Source organism: Canis aureus, chromosome 2, assembly GCF_053574225.1.
Source record: "Canis aureus isolate CA01 chromosome 2, VMU_Caureus_v.1.0, whole genome shotgun sequence".
NCBI classification, from domain to species: Eukaryota; Metazoa; Chordata; class Mammalia; order Carnivora; family Canidae; genus Canis; species Canis aureus.
Window position 1 is genome coordinate 86,789,192 of NC_135612.1, and position 14,848 is coordinate 86,804,039.

At 42.4% G+C, this 14,848-nt stretch overlaps 1 protein-coding gene across 4 annotated transcripts in view; it reads left to right on the forward strand.

Moving 5' to 3' along the window:
* The window catches only part of PPARGC1A (PPARG coactivator 1 alpha), a 639,247-nt gene that overhangs the window by 216,619 nt on the left and 407,780 nt on the right, over nt 1-14,848 (forward strand). The window contains exon 1 of one of the 4 annotated variants that reach the window (XM_077880947.1): nt 3,106-3,241. The exons of the other annotated variants lie outside the window; for them this stretch is intronic. The gene's annotated coding sequence lies outside the window, so the exon portion shown is untranslated. Of the gene's footprint in view, nt 1-3,105; nt 3,242-14,848 lie in introns of those variants that run through there. 4 annotated transcript variants of the gene reach the window in all.

The window sequence follows — 14,848 nt, forward strand, 5'->3', positions numbered from 1 at the left end:
TTGTACAACAAACAGTGCATTTAGACAGCATTCACTCCCATATTGTTTATGATATTTCTGCCCAGGATTTCATGGCAATTGAATCTCCGAGTAGATATTTTTTCTTAAGAAAAAAAAACAAAACCAAGAGATGTCAACACATGCATAATATCATAGTAACATTAACGGAGCTCTAAGGGAAAGGAAGAAAAATATTACTTGGAAATCAAACTGCATTTGTCTACATTTCCTTTCTACCCTAGCCCCCAATCCTATAAAATTTAATGTGGTTGTATTCTATATTCTCATGTTTTTATATAACCTCAATAGTTACTATTTTTAATGACTGCACACTACTGCATTTTCTTGATCATAAGATGCTACTGATTTTAAAATGCACCACTGCTTTCATAACGGTTTTTCAAAGAAAATAAATGCTACGTTGAATGCAAGATGCAGTCTAATTTCAGAAATGTGGAAAATTTAGCAAAAAAGTTCTCTTAAAATGGAGAAAAATAGTCATAGTATGTATATTTATTTTACGTTGGCATTTACATTTGTATTTTCATGATTTACTACAAATCTTTGTGCTTATAGCTTTTATCTTTGAATTATTTCCTTGGTATAAATGTATAGGGATGCAAACAAACATTTTTATGGTTTTGAAGCATATTGCCACGATGTTTTTCAAAAGGGTTAAACATTTTAACCGGCTACCCAAAATGTATGCTTGAGTATCTGTACTTAATGGGAGCTCTGTCAGCATTAGGTTTTATTATTTTTTGTTTGGTTTTATCTTGTGCTAATTTTATATGTAGCTGATTTATATTTGCGCTGTTTTGATTATTTGGGAGATGGCATAAAATACATTGATGGCAAATTTAGTGGTTGTCTAAACTGCTAGTAAAATGTGTTGCTGTTTCAAAGTGGTGTAAGATTATCTTCCTTAGGTGACAGAGACTAAAATTTGTTCTTCAGAGTTCCGGCCTCTGGCTGGGGTGGAGGAGAAGGTTCAATTAATAGAATTATTGAAAAAAAATCAATTTTTGTTTCTGAGAACAAATCTAATTAGACTTTTGCCATTTCCCAAGGACCTTTAAAGGAAGGTACTACAGTCTAACTTTGGAATTCTCAAAAATTTCTGTTGGGAACTTTGGTGCTGCTTGTTTCTGTTACCGAAGGTAAGGAATGCATCATTCGCATGCATGATAGTAATAGCAATAAACATTTATATATAGCATTTACTATCTGCTGGACAAAGTTCCAATCACTTTCTATAGTCATCAAATTCTCACAATGACCCCGTGGGACAGATATTATTCTGATTATTCCCATTGATGGATGAAGAAATTGAGACATAGAGAAGTTGATGTATCTAGTAAGGTAAAACCCTAGGAAACAAGGCCAAGCTGCTTGGCTTTGAGCCTATCCTGTAAACCACATCCAGGTACTGTCGTCTACGGGCATGACACATTATAGGATAGACGGGAGGCTGGAGAGGTTGGTGTACATGCTAGATCCTCTCTGCTAACAGGCTCACTTTCCATGTCTAGGATGGGAGGGTGAGATGTATTCTCTTGCCAGAGGAAAGCACGTTCTCCAACTGCCTCTGCTTCTTGACTCAAGTCCAGAGCCAATCACCCTGATAATATCTTTTGCCCTTGGAGACGGTCCCTTCATTATGCCCTTCTCTTATACACCTTCCCTACTGTGTTATCAATGGGTGTCTTTGAGTGAGGCAGATGTTCGAAACACTAGGAATTGCTAAAATTAATGTAAACATTCCAAATGCTGCCGCATCTGGGATGTTTCTAGAACATTTTATTTCTCTGCTGGACAGCGTGGTGAACTTGAGCAAAGAGAGGTCTTTCTTTTGTTTTTGGAACAAACGGATCATTTCCACTAGTTAATTTAATAACAACTATTCCATTGCTTTTCAGAGCTTATCATTTTATGCATTTCCTCTGTGCTTTTATGTCATATGCAAATACCAACTCTGTGCTTGGTTGTCAAGAATTAGTTATATGTCTTATTTGTATGAATTTTTTTTCTTGTTTGGAAGATAATTTGGTCCAGTGATAAGAGCACAGGTTTCAGAGTCAGAGAGACCTGGATAAAATCCTAGTTCTGCCCTCTTTCATTCTGTGACCTTAGACATGTTGTCCAATTTCCTCATGTAGGAAACCAGGATAATGTCATCCTACCTTCTAGGTTCAGATGTAAAGGTTAAATAAAGTTAATGAGCTAATTCTTATAGAGTACACAGATAGTACATGGTACATACTGTGTTCAATAAGTTAGCTATAATGATGTATATATAATAAAAATTTTAATAAAATGTAATACACTTTTAGGCATAGTCCAAACTTGGAACTCTTTTGGGAAGGGTTTCATTATTTTCCTGTTTCTCTTTCTCTAAATGAATAACTCATAGCCCCTCTCATTGCTTAATTTTGTGATCTCTCCTGTCTAAAAATTTTCTCTAAAAAAATAGGATGAATCAAGATTTATTTTGTGGAACTTCTTAAAATTCTAAATAATGCCACAGTTTTGTTTTGTTTTTGTGAACATTAGAGATATCCTCATTCCCACCCCACCTCCTCCCAATGTCTGGAGGTAGGATATGCAATTTCTTTTAATGGACTTATTTCCAAGGAGTGGAATTTTCAGACTTCATGTTGAAAATTGATCCGAAGAGAGAAAACACTTCTCCTTAAAGGTGGGACCCCATTACTCAGTGTTATTCTCAGGAAGGACCCCTCCATGGAGCTTCTCAATAGGAAAAATAGGTGGTGGAGGTATGAGTACCCAGAGTCTGGCAATGGCCTTTGTGTTTGTTCCTGTCTAATGGCCTCCAGTATTGGGTCCAAGGTACCACTCACAGAGCATCAAGTACCCAGACATCATGCCTACCCTTGAATTTTTAACCAGTCCTCAGGGCATCCATATTGGGGCGGGGGTGGGGGGTGGGGGAGATGTGCCTCTCGGGACCAGCCAGTGGTTGCAGGTGTTTAGTGAAAACAGATACATTGAGGGAATAATGGAGACGACTCATTGATTGTTAAGTAAGCGGGACCCATCCCTTGAAGCTTTATCTTGAGTGATTCTCACAGTGCGGGGGGTGGGGGTGGGAAAGGCAGTAATGCAGGTGGTGACAGAAAAATGACCCCATCATGGAACAATTCAGGGGAAGCCTAGTACAGCAGAGCAGATACTTAGTTGCTGTTGTTGATGAGATTCTGCTTGGGATCCCAGCCTGCAGGTGCTCTTGGCATTAGTGAGAGATTCGGGGGGGCTGCTGCCAGGTTACAAGAGTTCAGAACATGCCGGCCCAGGGGTGACTCCCCCCGCTGTCATTCTGGCACTTGCAGAAAAGCATAGCGGTTTCCCTGGCTCCATTTCTGAGGGTCATGGGGCCATGAAACATCTCCAGGTCTTTTGGAGAGGTACCACTAACCCTGCATGTTCACTTTTCTGCCTCAATACTTCGGAGTCAGCTGACAATTTAAACTCTAAGGGGAAAATAAGTACCCCTCTCTTGCTCAACTCGGTGGAGTTGTTTTAACTGAAAGAGGATTGTGTGTTCCTCATCTTGGACTTGGTGATGGTAACAGAAAAAGACAGACCTCATGGGTCTCATCTCAGCCAAAGTGGGGTCCCAGGTGGGGCAGCAGGGCAGGTCACTGGGGCACCCCTCTGGAAAGGACATTAACTAGCACTGAGAGTGAAAGGAAGACAGGGTCAAATTGATCAGAACTCTACTCAGGGCAGAGACAAAACTGGTTTGTCATGATTGTGCTGCTTGGGATGGGAGGCTGATCATCTCAAGAGGCACATTGAGTAGCAATGGATGCTTCCTGAACTGCCTCCCGAGGAGGATGGAAGCCACTGACTGGTTTGCCGAGCAGGATGTGGCAGTCTGGGCTAGGGTCGGATCGCTGGGGACATTATAGAAAAGATCGAGTTCGACCACCTCTTCCATCCTTCCTGTCTGAAGCTCTCAGCCACTCTTCTACATGAGCACTTACCCAACATTTTAATGCCTTTGGGAGAAGACGACAAGTTGTAAGTCTGTTTGAGGCCCCACATGATGTGGTCCAACCCTTCATCCTGGCTGGCATAGAGGACAGGAACCACCTTCTTTCCTTCCTGGTTGCCTCCTTGGGTCACTGCTCATCACCTGCCATTTTAGTACCCTCCAAAGTGTGAAGAAACTTGTGTGCATAGTTTCGTCCAGGATTTTCCAAACTCATCTGCACTCTCTTTCTCCTGTGACAACCAGGGCTCTTTAGTCTTCTGTGTAACTGGCTTTGTAAAGAGTCTGGTCTAGCTGTTGTATGTGGTGTTCCTTAGTTCTCAGAGCTGATAGTCTATACGATTATTTTATTCTCCTGACAGGCATTTAGCGTGCACTTGCTATGTGTCTGTTGCTGTTGTATGTCCTACCAATATTTCAGATTCAAGTCTCTGGATAAATCTATCACTATCCTCTTGAAAACTTGCTTTTCTGGATTTTTCCAAGTGTGTATGAATGGCACCAGCATTCTCTCCCAGGCACTCAAGATTAAAGTCTTAAGTAAACATTAATGCCTTCCTTTTTGGACTATGTCTCTTTACAAATTTTTAAGAAATGTTGTTATTTTTATAGAAATGTTACACACTTGTTAATAGAAATATTAGAACATACATTAGCTAAAAGTGGAAAAAAGTTACTTGCCATTTCAAAACAGTAGCCAAGCCCTGATGTTTCTGCCTTCCTGTGTTCTCTTGTATTACGCTTCTTCTCTTTTCTGCATGGTCTCTATCCAGTACCTTCCACGCACTTAACTTCTCATATCTGAATGATGGCAAAAGCTCTAACCAGGTACTTTCAGCTCTCCACATTCTAGTATCCATGGGACCCTATCATGGGTCAGTAAAAGTCATATGATCGATAGTCAATAGAAGACCATAGGATCAAGAATGAAAGTTAGCTTCTTATATTTCCTCAATAAATTCCTTTTTTTAAAATAAAAGATTTGTTAATTTTATTTTAGATAGCGAGCATGAGTGGGGGGAGATGGGCAGAGGAAGAAGGAGAGAGAGAATCCCAAGTAGATTCCTTGATGAGCATGGAGCCCAACATAAGAGCTTGATCTCATGACTCTGAAATCATGACCCAAGCTGAAATCAAGAGTCGGACGCTCAACTAATTGAGCCATTCAGGCTCCTCCTTCTTGACAAATTCTTAATACTTCCTTTATATCTCTAGTAGTTACAGCAAGGTCACAGTCCTTTAACAGATTTAAGGATCTTTAGTTTTTTACGAACATGAATGTACTACTATAAACCAGTTCGAGTTTTGCTTGAGATCTCTCAGAAAAAATACCTGTGGGACAATAAACTCTCCATTCCTGTGGGCCTGTTCTTAATACTATTCCCTGCTTCAACATATCACATGCATACGTGCACACATTACCTCCATTCCAGACTCTGTGAGGTGGGGCCCTGATGCTGGGGACCTACTACGTGTCAGGCACTTGGTGTATGCTCTCTCTTATATGGTCTTCACAATACTAGTAGTTATATTTTTTTAAATTCTTTTTTAAGATAAGGAATACACAAAGACTTTAAACAATGCACCTACGATTAGTTTCAAAAGTAGGTCCTGGTGATCAGTAAACTCTCCCTTCTCAGGGACAATCTTGGATGATTGGAAAATCCAAGGAGGCACTTCTTTTTTTAAAATATTTTATTTATTTATTCATGAGAGAGAGAGAGAGAGAGAGGCAGAGACACAGGCAGAGGGAGAAGCAGGCTCCACGCAGTGAGCCTGATGCGGGACTCGAATCCGGGACTCCAGGATCACGCCCTGGGCACTAAACCACTGAGCCACCCAGAGATCCGCTAAGGGGGCATTTCCTAATGTAAACCCTTCTGGGTAAGATTTTTTTTTTCTCCCCTTTATCTGATAGTGAGGTTTTTCTGGTACCAGGTAGGTTCTGGAAACTGTCCTTTTTAAATCCGCTCAAATATTTAAATAAAGAAGCAGCTGGAAATCCTGAGGTTTTTCTTGTTTTGTTTTAAAGCTATATTTCATGGAAGAAAACAATTTGGATCAGGAAAAAAAAAAAAAACTGAAAGGCAAAAAAATTCCCAGTGGATCTTTTCAACTATTGGAGAACCTCATTATCTCCTCCTGAAGAAAAGCTGATTGTGAGTGAGTCAGCTCCATGATGTGCCATCTTCTAAGTTAGCTGCAGAATGGACGGGTCTGCGCTGCGAGGTCCTTCCACACAGTAGAGAGGTAATGCCTGCCTCAGATATACCTGGCAAAATACCTGCCTCTGAGGTTTACCCACACATTTAAGTAGGTGCGAGGAAAAAGTTGATTGAGTTGCACCCATCCCCAGCACCCATCCCCATGTCTAGGATATATGCTTCTCTCACCTTATTTCTAGCCTGAGACGGGCTACAAGGACGAAGACATAGGCTTTGCCCTTTTTCATGGAAAGTACATTCTCACCCACATATCCCAATGTATGATAATCAATCTGCTTAGCACAGTAAGTGCTCACTAAACGTTTCTTGTTTTAATTCAAAGTGGATACTTCCCCACTACAGGCTACAGGAGGGAGGAGAAGCATGGGCTTTCACGTGGCATTATCTCATTTTCCCTCCCATGTCTTCCCTGCCAAACCTAAGTTTGTTTGAAAACTTGTTTATGTACGTCTCCTTTTTCTGTCTGTAATAAGTGCAGCATCGTCTTCCAGTTGCCTGTAAATCCCTATCAGAGGGTATCAAACCCCCGTTGATGAAAAAGTGGACTCAAGTACAGCGAGGTCAACTGGTCATTAGCAAAGGCAAGATTCACTAGTAGCATCGTCTGATTCCAAACACTTTGCTTTTCCTCTCTCGAGAAGGACCCTAGTGAGTTCTAACAGTCATTTCACGCAGGCCAGCAAAGCATTACTTCTGTTGGTGAAATTCAGCTTGGGTCTTCCCAAGCCCATCCGGTCCTAGCATTCTCCACGTTCCACGCAAGTGTGCACAAACCGTTCTCTCTGTGTGCAGCTCTCTGTTGCCACGTGACATATGAGCGGACAACATGCTGGTGGGTCTGAAGGCATTTGTCTACTTACAGCCTGGACATATCCTGGGGAGACTGACCCCCTGTCTCCCCCGGCCTAGAGCCAGTGGTCTGGGGAGGGGAGAGCCAGGGGGGTATTTCCTTAGCCCTGAGCTCTCAGATTTGCTGCCATCAAAAGGTGCACTTAGAGCTCTCTAATGACTGGGGTTCTTTTTTTCCCACTGGACCTTTGGTGTGAAACCGCAGACTGGGAGGCTCAGGGTCCAGAGCCGTTCAGGTACACGCTCCCAGGGAGCGAGGGGCGGCGCACCTGATGCGTGCGTAACCACCGAGGACCTGACTCTCGGGTGTGATTTCTGTCCTGTAGCTGGTTTGCCTTTTCCCCTCTTTGCTCCCAGGGATCTCTTGGCTTTTCTGCTTTCAAAACTTTACCTTCTTTGGGGTGAGGATTTCAATTACGGCAGGTGAATTTGGGAGTATTTTTCTGTTGCTCGCACCCACTGCCCTTAGCGCTCTTGCTTCCTGTTCTGTGGCCCAGGGACGGGGCCTCCGCATGCACCGCAGGCAGCCTGCAGGGCTTGGAGGGCGAGGTCCAGGAGCAGCAGCCCCCCGTCCAGGGAGCACTTGCAGAGGAGCCCGGGGACCTTGGTCTTGACCGCCGCGCACCTGTCATTCGGGGCCCGCCTTCCCCCTCTCGCCTCTCACGTGGAACTACTACCCATCCCTTAGGTTTTTATGCTCTCCTCCTCCTCCTCTCTGTTGCTAAAATCCTCCGGAGGCCTTTTAGAAAAACCCTCTTCTGTAACTCTTCCCACTCAACTTTTATACACAGGGCAAGGTTGTAAAAGGCGTAAAACCCCCTCCGCCCACTCCAGCTTCCCGAAATCCTTAGAAAAATAATGTGCAAGAATGCTGTTGTTTTCGGGGGAGCATGTCATTTGTTTTACCGGTCTGTAGTTGATTAATTTGCAAATGATATTCCCAATAAAGTGCTTAGAAGTAGATAATTACAACTATATTAACAGTTCCCGGGGAAGCAGATGGGATTCCGAGGAGCTGCCATGTAGCATTAGTGTTGATGCTGCACTGTAATGTACCATCCACCCCAGAAAACCACAAACAACAAGCGCAAATCCTGCTGATATTCCAGATTGGGAGGAAATTGTGCTTTTGCCTCACATTCCATTCTTATCGGAATTTTTATGTGTGTTTTCTTGATCGCTACAGTGCTCAGTGAACTGGTACATTTTATGTTGAGTCCCATAACTCTCCAACTGTAATTCTGAATTAGCCCCATATTAAGCCTGCACGAAGCAAGTTTTTAAACCGTTCATCAGTGTTCCTCCTACCATGCCAGATATTTTTAAGAGTAGATTATCTCTGTACAAACATATAATTTCAATTTCCTAAATTACCTGAGCCAACATGCCATGTTAGATAATCAATTAAGAATTTTTGGATGCAGATGAACCTCTTCCTCGTTCTTGCTCTTTCTGTGACATACACACATGCACACATTCACGCCTGCACATCCACGGGCACACGTGCACGTGGGTGCACACGCATGCGTGTGCACGCACTCACGCACCCTTGTCAAGTTAGCATCTTATTTTATTAAGCTGCCTGATAAAAAGGGATCACTTTTCAGCCTGTAGCTCTCAGGAGGAAGGTGACGATGTCATGCATTCCTGTCCGCACATCTACACGTCGGTCCCTCTTAAGTAGGCTGGAGTTATGTGTGTTAATGCACGACCAGGCATGGGAATTAGTCAAATATGCATTTGTGCTCTGGTCAGCTGAAGACTGTTGGGCCATGGAGCAAAGCCTGTGGGTCATCAAGAACAGGATGTTAAGTGTGACCTGGAGCCTCTTTGGTGACCACTGCTGGATCTTTGCTCTAGGTCAGGCTGAGAGTAGGCCACCGGCAAAGACTAGACTTGTCATATCAGGGATCTACCCTTCATTTGCCATGATTGCTGAGCCACTGGAGAGGCTCTGCTCAGGCCATGGAGTAGACCTAGAATGACCACTCTTTTATTTGCTCAAGTTGATAATCATTTCTGTGAAGAGAGTAGGGAAGGATGGTGACCATTGTTTTCTCTGCTTTCCTTGGTTGAGAATGGGCCGGGGGAATATGTGCGGGTTGCTGCGTGCTTTGTGCTGATTTAAAGCTGTCTCAGAGCATATGCTCACTGGCTTTTCCATAGCAGGCCTTGTGGTTCTTGCCGGGGGCTTACACATTAGGGGGCTTAGTTGGATATGCAAGTAGGCTCCAGGACTCCCAACAAGTGGCCCAATTATCACCATGAGCCTTTTTACTGTTGATGTACACTGGAAGCTTTTAGTTTCAGCTGCCATTTTTGGGAGCACCAAGCACTGTGAGAAATACTTTGAATATATCATCCCCTTTAATTCTTACAATATGCTGTAAAACAGACAATGGCTGCATTTCACCAAAGAAGAAATACAGCTTCAGAGAGGTTAATAAATGTGTCCAAGGTCACAGAGCTAATAAGTGTCAGAGTTGAGATTGAAACTCTAATCTGCCTGCTACCAAAGCCCAGGCTCTTAACTGTGACATTATTCAGCATCAGTTATTTTATGAAATTAATTAGATGAATGTAAAAAAAAATCACCTAGAGTGTTTTCATAGTTCTGTGCAGATGCATGGATAGGTGAACATCACACATCCTTGATTTTCCATAGGCCGTGTTCAAGGGTCAAGGAAGTAGAATGTGCAAAAACATGGGGGGTGGGGGGGTAGTGTAGCTTGAATGGAGGCTGGGGTTGGATGGGGAAAGGTCTTGAGGGTCATATGATACGGTTTGGGCAGCATCCCACAGGTGATAGAGATGTTGTGGGTGTTTAGGCAAGTGAGATCCATGATAAGATGAAAATTTTCGGAAGGGTTTAGAAAGAGGATGCTTCCGAAAAAGGTGGGGTGGTAGTCAGGCCTAACTAGATGTTAGGAAGCCTTTGGAACATTCTTTTGAGTGATGCAAAGGTGCTGGCTGGCCTCGATGAAACAGTGGGAAACAGCACCATGAAGGAATAACAACAGCTGTTGTTTCCTACCCAATGACCATGTACCTATCATTGTCATAAGCATTAATTAAAAATGCATGAACTCATTTAATCCTCATGACATCCCCATGAAGTAAGCCGTATCATTGTCCCCAGTTTACAGAGAAGTTGTGGAGATGTACAGTGCCCAAGGTGACATCATTTATAAGTGACTGAGCAGGATTCCATCTCCAGCCCTCTCACCTCAGATCTTGAGACCTGGCTAGCTTGGCCTCAGACCCTGCATGAGGTGGCACGGGGTGCAACACATCTTTTCCTAGACGTGCAGCCATCCGGACACATGGAGTGCCTTCCTAGGAAAAATTGCATCTAGGCGCTCGGTAATGGAATTGGCATTAGCGGGTATGACCATCTCCGCTTGTCCCCTTTCTGTATCCTGGCAGCTCTCTCAAGGCTGTACTCCGAGGGGCAACATTCGGCTTTCTTTCTGCTTATCTCACTTAGGTAGGATTTACCTTCTCTGTTGTTGTCTCTGGTAATGTTGAGATCGGAAACCTGGGTTTAAGACTCTGTAACTTATGAAAAGTGTGTTTTAGGGCACATGGCTTCTCTGATTTTTGGACATCTTATGGTTAAGACGAGGATGATAATGTTCACTCATCCAGTTGTGCTTTCAAGAAATGGGTAGCGAGCCCCCCAGTGTGAGCCGCACTGCATCTGCTAGAGAGGCGCTGGGGTTAGCAAGACACAGAAAAGTCACAGTGTGTGCTCTTAAGGAGTTCAGAATCTTACTTCTGATACAAGTACATAAATAAGCAATTGCCATTCGAGGAGATAATATTCATGACAGCTTTTAAAAATCTGGAGTGCTTTAAAATGCTGTGCTATTATTATTATTAACTCTATTAGGGAGAATGAGAGGAGAAAGTCAGAAAATGCCAGAAAAATCTGGGTCGGGGCTGTGCTCCTTGCATCTCCAAGGCTCCCACTGGGAGAGGTTCCAAGAGGGCAGGCCCCTCCAATGAGGGCTCCATGGCTCCCGCCTGCTTTTGACCTTTGTGGAGAGTGCTTGCGTGAACACACGTCGTTTTCAAAAGTTTAAAAATACGCACTTGGAATTGGAGATGATCAAGCATGAATCCCAGGCCATAAGCGTGTGGGAGAATTGTGCTGATCTGGGGGTATGCAGGGCCACGCGCCCCTACGAATTGACGTCAGCACTGTCCAGGAGGCGCGCGGCGTCTGGGCCCCTCTGCGTGGTCAGTCTGTGATGCAATGTGTTCTCACAGCCTGCGAATCAGTTCCCTCTAGGAAAAGAAAAAAACACACATACACGCACACCATGCTGATTAGCTGGATACACCACTGTTGAAATGCCTGATTTTGCAATATTTAAGCACTTTCTCAGCTAAGATGGTGAAATAGGGTAAGCAGAAAAGAAAAAGCCACATGTATTTATTAGAATCAAGCCCTTTCCGTTTTGAATGTTGACCTTTGAGTTTCCAAATTGGGCAAGGGAGTAATTATCAGGAATACCTTGATAAAAGGTTGGATGATTGCGATTTAGGAAAACAACTTTATATTTATAAATCCTTTGTATTTTGGGGAGCGTTCCATATCAATTATGATTTAATCCTTCGTGCCAACTCTGCAAAGTAGATGGAGCATTCATAATAAGATGGTAGATGAAGACACTCAGGACAGAAAATCTTTGGCCTGTCCAAGGCTCTTCTTACACCTAAGACAAAAGAGAGAAGGAAGGGGATAAAGGAAAAGAATAAGGAATACTTATGGAGCGCCTACTACGTGCCAGGAGGTAATACACAATTGAATTTAATTTTTCACACAATCCTGGGGTGGTGTGAGTATTCTCACTCCCATTTCACAGACAGTTAAACTGAGGAGTTGTACATTTCATAATGCGAGGCTGAGTTGGGTGTTGGTGCCCAAATCTCCTTGGTTCCAAACCTGTCGTCCTTTCTCTACATTTCCAGCCATTCTCTGATTATGTGTTCTTACCAGTCAGCTGTTCTGAGCATTTAGCTCCAATAAATGTGTATTTGTTCACCTATAAATTATCTGCATGCGCTACTGTATTGCTACTTTATGAACATTATAAAACACACACAGGAGAAAGAAACATAAAGATGCATACATAGGAACAGAAGACATACAGTTTCCTTTGTGCACCCAATTTTAAAAACTGCCAACAGGGCTGTGGTTCTTTCTTGGAAAGTTAGGAGCACAAAGTTCAATCCTATGGCTTATTTTCTTAGAAAAACCCACTAGACAGCATAGGGATACTTTAGGGGAGGATTTCTCAACAATGGCACTATTGGCATTTTGGATCAGATCTTTTATTGTTGTGAGGGGCTGTATGTTGTAGGATGTTCAGTGGCCTCCCTGGCCTTCATCCACTAGATTCCAGTAGCAACCTCTCCCCAGTGTGACCATCAAAAATGTCTTCAGACATTGCCAAATGTTCCGTCTTGGGAGTAAGGGCGGTAGAATCACCCCTAGTTGAGAAGTACTGTTTTAGGGTAATTAATACAAATGGGTCCCGTCTTTGCTGATGCCTGAAGAAGAAAGCCTCAGGCAGCAGCACCAGTTTAGAAGATGTTTTTTCCCTTGCCATTGAAATTCATCCAGAGGACCCTTGGGCTTGCTTCCAACCTATATCCGGCAACTCCTGAGGTTGGCCCACTAGAACAGAGGTCCAGCTGTTCAGCGATGATATCAGCCTTTGGATGGCTTCTGTCCCCATGCTTATCACATCTAATTTTAACATCTTGCGCTTCACTGCCAATGGACTTTGACAAAGCCCAGTGTGGAAGACCATGGTGGCCCAGCGAGGGGTATGGGGTATGGTGTGGCATGGTAGTTAAGAACATGGCCTCTAGAATCAGGTAGACTTGTGTTTGATTCTCTGCTCTGCCATCATTACCTGTGGTTTTGAAAAATCCCTTCAACCTTCCTCAAGTCTTTCTTTCCTGGTCATGATAAGACTTACAAGGAAGGAAAATACTTGTGACATAGGGTTGCAGTATTGGGCATGATGACTTTTACCAGCTCTTAAAAAGAAACAGCTATTATCTCGGTTATGATGATACTTATTAAAAACACTGAGACCCTCGCCTTGCTTATACTAAGCATGCAATGACTGATACATATTATCATAACATATAACGTGAACATAGCTTTCTGAGTTTCATGCATTTGGCTGCAGATTCCATGAAACAGGGACCAGACCTGTCTTACTCATCGCTTGATCCCCATTGCCTGGTGCAGCCAGTCTGTACTAGATCATCAGTGATTGTTGGTTGTGAATCCATGTTTTCTTCCCCCAAGCCAGCAAAAATTGCGATCACTATCTCTTTTGGGAGGCTTTAATATCACACAAAATGGCCCTGGCTGATGCTCCCTGAAGTTCTCCTGCTACTGCAACTTGTGCAGTTTCATGTGAATAAATATATTTGGCTCTACGTGGAAGGAAGGGAGGGAAAGTGATTCAAATGTTTCTTCCTTATGACTTGAAGCTCAAGGAGAGGGAGTTCTTCATAATTTTATCTAGTCAATGGAAATGCAGAACCTTAATCATCAGGACTGTCTAATCGTTCCTTTGGATTTGACTGAGATGCTTGCTGTCCTGGTATTTTCCTGAACTCCATTTCATAATGCAGGTTTGCGTATCAGGTTTCAGATTTTTTGATTTATTCTTTGTTTCCTCTGGCTACTTTTAGAAAAATTAGAAGTCTTTGTGGTTTGAGGGGAAAAAAAAAGATAACTTATAAGGTTGAGGACAATTTTTTTTATTGGGAATACATCAAAAATCATCAATAAATCAGGCATAACAATGCTTGATAAAGTTAGGAGAAAATTGATTGCAGTAGCAATAGCTGATTTAAACTAATGCCTGGTTGCATCATTACTCAAACCAACACAGGAGCTGCATCAGTTTTAATTTCTGTCTTGTTTAAAAATGAGCAAGTTTCTTTTCAGCAAATGACTGTTGATGATCTGTATCTTTACGTTGAAAAGGAAAAAAATTTCCACCATTTCCTGACTTGTTGGTGTTGTATGTTCTTCAAATTTTCAGCACCTCAAACCTATCATTTTTGGAATATGTTTTATAAAAGCAGAATTAGTAGTATGGGCTTGTTTCTGTGTTTGTAGGGGTATTGGGAGCAAGTTGGAGTACGTAAGTTTGCATGTGGTTTTTGTTGTTTGACCTAAGTGAGTGAGATATATAATTGGAATGTTCCTTTTGTTCAGAAAGCATGTATTCACAAAACATATTGCCTCTGAACTTCATCTAGTACCCTCTCTTTAGGTATTAATGGAATGAGTGAATAGAAGCTTCCATTTTGCCTTGTCTAGTATCACTCAAAGACTGATTTTATGTTAAATTATATGTAATTGCTTAGCCATGTCAAAATATTAAAAAAAAAATTGAGAGCAAGAGTAACCAGCCCCATTATTCCCACTGTGTTTGGGAAAGGACGTTGGAATTCAAAGGAAGTAAACAATCAAGACCTGAGGAGGAGGTTCAAGTTTCTTTTTTCTCCCCAATTATGAAAATATGTGAAAAATGCAGAAATTTTTTTAAAGTCAAAAGAGAATACTTAACAGTTACATAAAGGTTTGCCATCTAATTGCAACCACCGTTAGCATTTTTAATACAGTTCAAATAAAAGAGTGAGAGAACAGTGTACATAGATTCCGGTATCCTGATTTTTCCCTTATGTAACTTACAGTCATATTTTTGTGCTACTGAAC